The 9,587-nt window shown below is 38.6% G+C and overlaps 1 long non-coding RNA gene across 1 annotated transcript in view; it reads left to right on the plus strand.

Moving 5' to 3' along the window:
* Positions 1-555: 555 nt before the first annotated feature.
* LOC101793756 (uncharacterized) overlaps positions 556-9,587 on the plus strand; it is a 30,403-nt gene continuing 21,371 nt past the window's right edge. Inside the window, exons 1-4 of the long non-coding RNA XR_003493000.3 lie at positions 556-890; positions 3,139-3,271; positions 5,303-5,379; positions 8,897-9,106. This is a non-coding gene — a long non-coding RNA (uncharacterized lncRNA). The remainder of the gene's footprint in view (positions 891-3,138; positions 3,272-5,302; positions 5,380-8,896; positions 9,107-9,587) is intronic.

Genomic DNA, 9,587 nt, shown 5'->3' on the forward strand with positions numbered 1-9,587 from the left:
CATATGAGAAAGCTGAAGAAACACCCTCCAGTGAGCACTGCATAAGGCTGTTCATGTTTCATGTGAAAATGTTGTCCTATTTCCAGGGTCAGAGTTCCCTGAATGCAGCAGACCACTTACCCCCTCCCATTACAAGCTGAAAACAAGCCTGAAACCCAGACAGCTGCTACACAGCACGCAGGCCACTTGTGCCTATTTAAAGAATGATCAGCTTCAGTTTTGAACGTTATTATTTATTTACCACTGCAGTGTAGAACTCTGTGTGCTTATTTTAGCAGCACAGCCAATTAGAGATCAGCAACTTGCCTATCCGTAGATGTAAATAACCACAAATATGTTCATTAACAAAAGAACTCTCACTTATTTTTTATTAAAAAAAAATTCAAATCTCCCACTTTTTATTTTGTTTGTTTGTTTAAATATTAAACCACTGTTATATCCTCGTAAGAAAAAAATAATGAAAGAAGAAACATACTGTAGCTTTAAAACATTCTTGACTATAAGCCAAAGAGAACCTTGTTGAAACAAATTGTTCCATCTTTGCAAAAAAAAAAACAGTTAGGAGGTGGAAAACTGGAGCTGTGCTCTGGTGACTGGTGTCTGCAACAGGCTAATGCTCATCGGTGCCATCTCTAAATCCCAGCAGGTGGATATGCACAATTGCAGCACCTTCCAGTAGACAGCTGGCACCTCTGTTAAATATTTTGTGGCAATACGTGAATGCAGAGATGACCACAGGAATGCACTACGCATGCTGTGCTGAGGTCTGATTTAACTGTCTGAAGCCAAGAGAAGCTCCACAGAGACTGCTGAGGACACGCGCTGCATAAAGCAGCTTTTGACTACTCCATGACTCAGAGGAAAACCCAGGACACTCGTTATAAAATGTGGTAAGATCACTGCTAAAAATGGATTTCTGCACTCCCTCTTTCACTTTTCTTTCTTGGTCAGCTTGGCACAAGCTTCTCCTTCAAGCTCACTGGAACTATTCCCTCTGTCCCAGGCCCTGAGTCCTGTCACCAGACAATACCAGCATCTTTGCATCCTTCTTAGCCCCAGTAGCAGAAATATCACTCACTAAGTTGACCTATGTATGGGCTTAGTGGATCAGGACTCCAAGGTGCTGCACTAACAGTACCACAGAGTGATCTGAAATGCCTGGAGCTTATAAGCAGCTCCATGCTGATTTCCATGTTAAAACCATCGCCATACCAGGGCTGGGCTAGGGCAGAAGCTCCTTAGCAACCTGAACTGCAGCTGTGAAGGAAGGAGATAAATAGATATAGGCCAGGATCCAGATGCATGCCCATGCCCTTATCAATTGTTTATTTATATGTTTTACACAGGATTTGTGGCATTCTTGAAAAACATTCTTAAAGTATGCAGTATGTGGAGTTCTGGGTTAATTTGCTATGAAAATTAAGGTCTACAGGTCATATCAGAAAGAAGCTGGCTATGTTTTTGCCTAACCCTACAATATCTTCTTCTACTTTGTATAAGTAAAAGGAAGAAGCAAGAAGATCCAGACTAATCTTACTGCTCTCCTCTAGCTTATCCCTTCTCTCATAAAACCTACAGGTTGCAAAAAGCTCTGTGCAGTTTTCAGGGATGCTATCTAGTCTAGTCAAGCCCAAGGCACTACAGATAATTTGTGTTATAGCAATTGCGTGCCAAGGAACTTCCTCAGGGAGACAGTCAACAGCCAGCAAGGCACTCTACAAGGAAGGGATTATATCCTGGACCAAAAGTTTGCTTTCAACAGAGTGCTCTTCTCACGCTTACGTTATAGCAGAAACAACTGCTGTGCTTCAGCCACTCCCTCTAAGTGCATTGCTACATACTCGCTTCTCACTCTGAGATAAGCAGGAACATATGCTAAAGAGCTACACGGGCCTTTTCATCATAGCTGAATAAGGGCTACAAACTCTCATGAATTAGCACAGAATCAGTTTGGCTTTTACTTGGGTGAAAGCCATATACATGTATGTATAAAAACCACCTATAGTGGTACCATCAGTGAATTGAAACATGCACTCAGGCCTGGGTGCAAATCATCTAACCTACTGCTTAGTGACGTACAGCTAAGTGGCTTCAGCCTCCTTTCTTTCTTTCCTCCTTGAGACATTTATTTTTTGTCCTGAAATCTGAACTAATGCTTTCTGTGTTTGTGTCCAATTCTGTATTTAGACTGCTGAATGACAAACAGAAGAGGGAATGAAGGAACACACTTAGGTGACACAATGCCTAGATATGCTTTTGCCATGCATGTGACAGAGCAAAACAAAGATCCAAGAATGAGTGAATATAAGCCAGTGATATACATGTATATTGCTTTGATCCCCACACACAAGCCTTGAATTAAACACTATCAGATTATTCCCATTACTGAAAATACTCTCCCTGATGAAATCAAATTTTTGAGGTCTAAAGGTAAAACATCCCAACTGCAGTGAACTTTGTTTAGTCCAAGTGACTGTGCATTTGTTTTTCTCACAGAAGCAAAACTTCTGTAGGTTAACTATTCATAATTTGAATTAAGGATTTGTCTCCCCCAAGTATCGTTAATATCCACTAATAAAAAGTAGTATACTACTATAGTACTATAAAAGTAGTATGATCACTGTACATTAACAGTTTTTAGCTACATCTCAGACATTGTTTTCTCTTTCCAAAAAAAGGTTCTCTGACTGTAGCAGTAATATATTTTCAAAGTTTTCCTTAGTATACTCACAGCATACCTCAAACCCTATTTTCAGCCAAAGAAACAGAGGAAACTGCTGTGTACCAGTGGTACATGGATTTTTATTTTTCTCATCACCACCAGAACTATTTGGAGACCACAACTAACTTACAAGTCTAGCACACGATATTAAAGAACCAATGCAAAAATATCAAAAATGGTAGAAGGCCAGATTGCGAATTCTATGTATTTTCACCAGCTGAAGATGTAATATACATGTACATTCAATATGTATTGAAGTCTGTTTATTTATCTAAGATAGGTTACAGCTTGACATAACCTTGCCAAGAATGTCAAGTGATGGAATCCAAATATTTTGACTGTGATGATTAGACCACTAACATATCCTCTCTTTCTAATAGTTTCTTAAGTTTCATTTTATTAAATATGTACTGCAGGGAATAATGCTGCATTGGCAATAGAAGTGACACGAAGACCTATTACTTCAAGAACCCCTTCATCTCACATTACCGTGATTCCAAATGGATATCATTTTAATCTATTGGACAGTGCAAACTATAGCCGATATCGGTAAGCCTTGTATTATTTTTCACTGGGGCCAAAGCCAATCTTCCCCAAAATTCTTCCCCAAAATGACTCTATAACTTAGTTACAAATCTTGGGGGAAAATGAAGGATAAAAAGAGAAAGAAAGGGGTTTATGAAGTGCACACTAACAGCCACCATCTGGGAGCAATGATTCTGCAAATGGACATTGTTTTACCTAATCAATCAAGTTTGTTAAACACAACAGAAACCCTTGATGTGTGTAATCAAGGAAAACTAGCAGCTGCTTAGGTCATCACTGGAGATTTTCCTACTATCTGATGAATATAGCCCTTTGCCCTTCCAAATTTCTGGTTGTGTATTAATGCATCAGAAAGAGAGGAACAATGCATTCAATGCTTGTTTTTCCTGATCAATAGAGGTTTGAAAAAATGATCTTTCAGAAGCACCATCTCTCCACTAGTGGCATATATTTATGCTCTGCTATATTTAAGTTTTAGATGCAGGACTTTTCAATACTGTGGCTTAATTCAACTATTGCAAATAAATACCCATTATGATCCAAAGAATATTTAGTCTTCTACATATAGCTAGACTTCAGTCAGCTCAGGTTTTACCATCAAAAATGAACATTTTTCCACTGTCATTGAACATTTCCCCACAGTTTACACTCACCTCAAATTATGGATTTACTTCCTAAGAGCAAACTTTTCCAAGGCAGAAGTGTAATTATGGTTGCAGAATTCAAAATGTTCTTGCTAGCATCTTCTTTGACCAAGCAGAGGAAGAATTTGGTCAAAGTTTGCAATTACTGGCTAATTATCATTTCAACTTTTATTTATTTAATCTTATTACACAGAAGATCTTCCTGACTTTCACACAAGATATAAATAGTTAGCTCATCAACTTCAAGCTTCAAAAGACTGTGGCCTAATTTCAGATGTGCTAAGCCACTGTAGGCTATCTCTACTGACATCTAGTAGTTAACACTGGTTACTTAACACTATTGGGAAAAATGTCTGTTATTTGGGTAGTTTAGTGAAGATTTACATGCCAAATTTTGCATTTTACTTAGCCAAAAGTGTTACAATCAATGAACTACAGCAATATTCCTGCCAATTCTCCTTTAGAGACACGGATGAAAAGAGAAAGCTGTTTTTGTAAAGCAGCTGCCTGGGGATTTCTTTCGGGGTGCCATTGTTTTGTTTGTTTGTTTTGTTGTTGTAGCTGTTGTTTTGTTTTGTTTTATGTATGTACATGCAAAAAATACCAGTCCACTGGAATCTGGTGAAACAGACCGCGATCATTCCTTACTGTTGCAGTGACAAACAATTCCAGAGGTCTGCAGTGAAAGCACTTTGTAAACCATGTAACTGCTCCTTCAGAAGGAAACATGCATGTGTATCTTCCTACAAGTACTCTCTGCAGAATATCCAGTGTATCCAGAGAAAGACTAGACACTCCCTGTGGCCTTCATGCAATATACAACAGCTTCTTGGAGCCATATATGATAACATCATCTCCTCTCATAGCACCTGGCTCTCTGCAGAGCTCTTTGCTGGAGACCTGCCCCACTGGCAGATCAGATACAGAGTTTCCAACATTTCCTTCTCCAGAGCAACTGCACAGAATTACATCCTGTGGTTTTCTGCAAGGGTGACTATGTTAATGCCAAAGCTAATTTCACATCCTATAACAGATGAAATTATTAATACTATCCCATTATGGCCACAAATAGTTTTTTTTGTTTTGTATTGTATTGTTTTGTTTTGTTTTGTTTTGGGGGGGGAAGGTTTGTATTTTTTTTTCCTTTTCCTATTTTTTTTTTTCCTTTTCTACACTGATATTCTTTTGGATCTTTCTCTTGAAAATTCAGAGAGATGTATGTACGAGGAAAGTCAAGACAAAGAAAGTCTATGTCAGACAAAAGAAATTGGAAAAAATATCTTACTTTCTCTTGCCACTTATGACATATCAAATAAAATCCTTTAAAAAGAAAATTGCTAGAGTATTTTATCCCCAGAATTACTGAAACTCTTTTTGCTTATTTTCACAGAAAGTAAGAGGAAGACCTGTCTGTCTGCACACATACCATGCCATAGTCCATGTTTCATTTGAAGTTTCATGAGTGAGGTATGTGCCTTTTGAGGAAGTGTAGTAAAGAGATTAAAAAGCAGACAGCATTGAGCATAACAGCATTAGCAGGGCTAAATGCAACACAACGATCGTGATATCAGATGAGTTCACATTTAGTCACTGATCAGAGTGAAACCCTGCCTTTTTTCCTGGGAACCAGCACCTCAGTAGCAGAGAAATGAAGGCCAGGCTGAGCAAATGCACACTGTGCTGGGCAGTGCTGTTCCCAACCAGAAACAGCACATCATCATTGCTCTTCATCTCTCTGTGCATTTGCTGTAGTCTACAACATTATTTTTTTCAAGGGAAGGAAAGCTTTCAAGTTTTGCTGATCTGAAAGCTGCCTCATGATTATTACTTTGATAACCTGAGGGCTCCTGGTAGAGATGGTGAAAAGCAGAGACAAATTTTCATGTTGGTTCATTTTCAAGGCTCCTCTGAAAACAGCAGAGCACTGATTATTTTTGTTTATGTTTACTTTCTTCTCTGTAAACAGATAATTTACTGAAGTTTGAAATGAAGGTTCAGACCAAGTCATGAGAAGCTAATAGCAGCTGGTTAGATTTACATAAAAATAATATGCATTCACACATAAAACTAAAGTCAGTTCACTGCAATATGTTTAATATGTTTGAAAAGCATATTAATTTCTATGAAAAACTCTGCTTTTCAGTTTGACTAAACCAATATAATTTTCTATTCTGTGTAAGTCAAGATTCCAAGTCAAAATTTTAAAAAGGATAAAAATGCATAGCAAGATTTTGAATTTTCAACCAAGTTATTCATTCTTTTCTGGTGCAAGAAAGCTATAAAGATCCAATGACAACATATTGTATTCTGGAAACAGATAGTAACAAGTGTAGAAGCAACAGGTAGTAAAAGTAAATAAGTGTTAAAAGCCATTAAAATACTAACTAAATTTTGCCTCAAATATTAAAAAGCTAGAAGTATGTTTTATTGTTTTGGGTTTTATTCTATATGTATCTCATTCAACTTTAGAATTACGTTTTCCTCAGATGAACTTAGTCAAGAAAAAGAAAAGGAAGATTTTAAAGATTGGCTCGTAATGTATAGTCTGAAATGGAAACAAGCTAATACCTAATTAACCTGGTATGTTCAGATGAAAGAGTTCTTTTTTTCTATAATCTTGAAGCAATATTGGTTACCTTACCACTCCTTCGTAAATAAAATGTATTTAAGCATCTCAAAACTCCACACAGCACAATAGCTTTGTCTTCCTGAATGTTTTCAAAATTTTCCTATAGAGTAAATTACATCCTCTTCAAGAGATAGCTGTCATCCGTGGAAAGGCAGTTATGAACTGAATGCTTTTCACTCCGTAAATGATCAGGTTGCATCTTTGTGTCAAGAACAGTCATTAACTTGGAATGACATACAAGAGTTCTTGTTATATAGGTGGTATTTTCCACCAAATAGAAGTTTTTTGGGGGGTATGGGAGGAGAAAAACTGTTTCACCAGCTCTGCTGGAAGCCTCTACTGCAACAACATGTTGAAGCTGGAAACAAGGCCAGACTTATTTCATTCACCAGGCTCTCAGGAGAGTCCCAAGAACTGTTTCCTCAACCACTACAAATAATCAAGGCCTGCTGAACATGTGTATAATACAGGTGACTCAGAGCTGGTTCAGTCTGGAGAAGCACAGGGAAGGCTGAGTTACCTACCTGTACCATATTCTTTGGAATGCAACTCCCATACAAGCTTGCCCTTCTTTTTTATGAAACATGCAATCTATAATTAGCCTCTGTCTGGCAAGAAACTTTGAAGAAAGTTCTATTAATACATCCTTTTCCACCTGACCACTTTGTCTGTATGTACAGTTAGTTGTTTTTATGTGTTTCCATGCAGAAAGAACAAACATTATTGCAACTTGTTTGAAAAGACTTTCTTTAGAGGAAGACAAGAGGCAAACAAAGAACAGAAGAAAAAAATCCTATTGGAGAGTACAGAGGGTACAGACTTGTGTGAACAGTGAACATCTTGTGCCTAACCAAAGGGACAGATGCTCCCCTGAGACTTCATTCAATCTGAGCTGCCATGGACAACATCCCAGAATCACAGCAAAAACATAGATGCAAACACGATGGCTACAGGTCCCACAGGACAAATTCATTTGCATGCTTTTGAACATGATGGAGCAGAATCAGAAGCAAAGTATCAATACCTTGTAGAGACATGCTTTTTTTTTTTTTTGTTTTGTTTTGTTTTGTTTTGTTTTGTTTTATATATAATGAGCAAATGGATCAAGAATAATTAGAAAAGATAAGTGGCTTAGCATGTTAGCTGTCTCCCCAGGAGAGTGCAATTAGTGTCTCCTTTGGGTTTCCAAAGGCATGAATCTCCTCTTAGTTGCAGTTGTAAAATCAGTTGCTGCTCTGTACATCTTCAAGGTACTCAGCACTCTGCAGTGCCCTCAGTTTATCTCTATTGGCTTTGCATCTGACTGTAAATTTCATCATGGAATAAGCTCCATAAATATGCCAGGTAATATAAATTGATATGAAACTGAAACAGTTCAGAAGTTTATAATTTTAGCTCCTGAACCTACCAAAATAATACACCAAATTTTCTGATACAGAACTTTTGCTTAAAGAACACCAAATGTTAAGCACTATACATTTAGGCTCTCCAAATACTTCTGAGTGACAAAAGAAAAGGCACTTTCAGATTTTGGTAATGGTGCTCTACAATGGCCACAGGTCATTAACTTTTCAGGTCAAGGGCCCAGAGCTACATATGCAGCTTTAAAGCACACAGAAATGTTTCCTTGAAACAGGCCAGGAAGAAAGCTTTTCTGGTGTAGGGTGGTGGGAAAGGGCTGCCCATTAATCAGGGCTCAGAAGACCTGGATAAGACAATAAAATAGGTATAGAGGATGTAACTGCAGTGTTACAGACTTGTCAAGTGGAGGAAAATAAAAGTTTTCAGGTCACTGGCTTCTCCATTCAGTCCTTTCAGGTAAACAACCTGCACAAAGACTTTCTCTATCCTTTGTCCATATGTCTCTTTTTCCCCTTCCTTCTTCTCCAGCTGGTACTTCCACTCCCAGACCTGTATTCACTTCACAGCATTGTTCCATATCTTATCCTGCCTTATATCTGCTGTGTTACTTCTCACTTACACTTTATAAAAAATATTTATTGATAGTCCCCTCCTCCCAACAAATTCTCCTTTCTTTCTACACTGCTCTCCATAATTTACATCACATTTGTTACCTACCTACTGTTCCCTCCCTTCCTTCCTCACTCCCTGCCTTTCTGTTTCATCTGTCCTAATAATGGACCGTGAGCTGTTAAAGACCATTTAGGACGTCATGCCATTCAGGCCTCCCATTCACAGTAATATAATAAAAATTGTCACAAGCAAGCACTGATGTCTTAACTTTCCACAGGTCCATCTGTTACTTTATCAGAAAACTGAATCTTGGCTATACATTCAAGATGCGACTTTAATCCACACCTTTTCTATTTTTCCTCTCTTATTTTTACCTTCCAGATTATGGACAGCCTTACAGCGACAACATCTAGTGATACAGTCTGTGTAATTATTTCACAGGGGCCAGAAACTCCTCCACCATCCAAAATAAGCCTCTGTCTCGTTCAGCCTGCTGGCTGAAAGGACAAGTATCCAGCTGCTTGCACTAAGATCACAGGAAAATATCTGAGGAGATGAGATCTGGTTGATTTTCCTCCAGACTTCAGCAAGGTGAGTGAGACACCTGATCTAGGCCCTCACTGTTATTTCTCTTCAAGTGAGGGAAGCCCTGAATGTACTGCAGCATCACATACCACTTCTTCAAAGGTGCATATACTGCATTAGGCACGAAAACTATTCTTGTCACTTGCTTTGAGCATGTGGAAGACATTCATACCTCCAGCTTGCAGTATATATGTGCTAAGAGCATTGCCAAATCCATGGGAGGAAATTGTTTTGTGACCTTCGTGGAAGTGTACAAATGGGAGATACTGGGTGCTGAATTTACGGGAGGCCTCCAGGCCTGCAAGAGATCTTTTAGATCCAGGAGTCTAACTGGCAGCCGCATTTCCCACCCCAGTCTTCCCAGTTTGGCTGAGGCACTGCGGAGACCCAATACTCCAGGCTGTATCTATAGGACAGCAGAGGGAGAGAAAGGGAAAAACCACTGGCCAGGGACAAGTGTATTGGTTGTGCAGTTCAGCAACATGAT

This window comes from Anas platyrhynchos, chromosome Z, assembly GCF_047663525.1.
Source record: "Anas platyrhynchos isolate ZD024472 breed Pekin duck chromosome Z, IASCAAS_PekinDuck_T2T, whole genome shotgun sequence".
Lineage (NCBI taxonomy): Eukaryota > Metazoa > Chordata > Aves > Anseriformes > Anatidae > Anas > Anas platyrhynchos.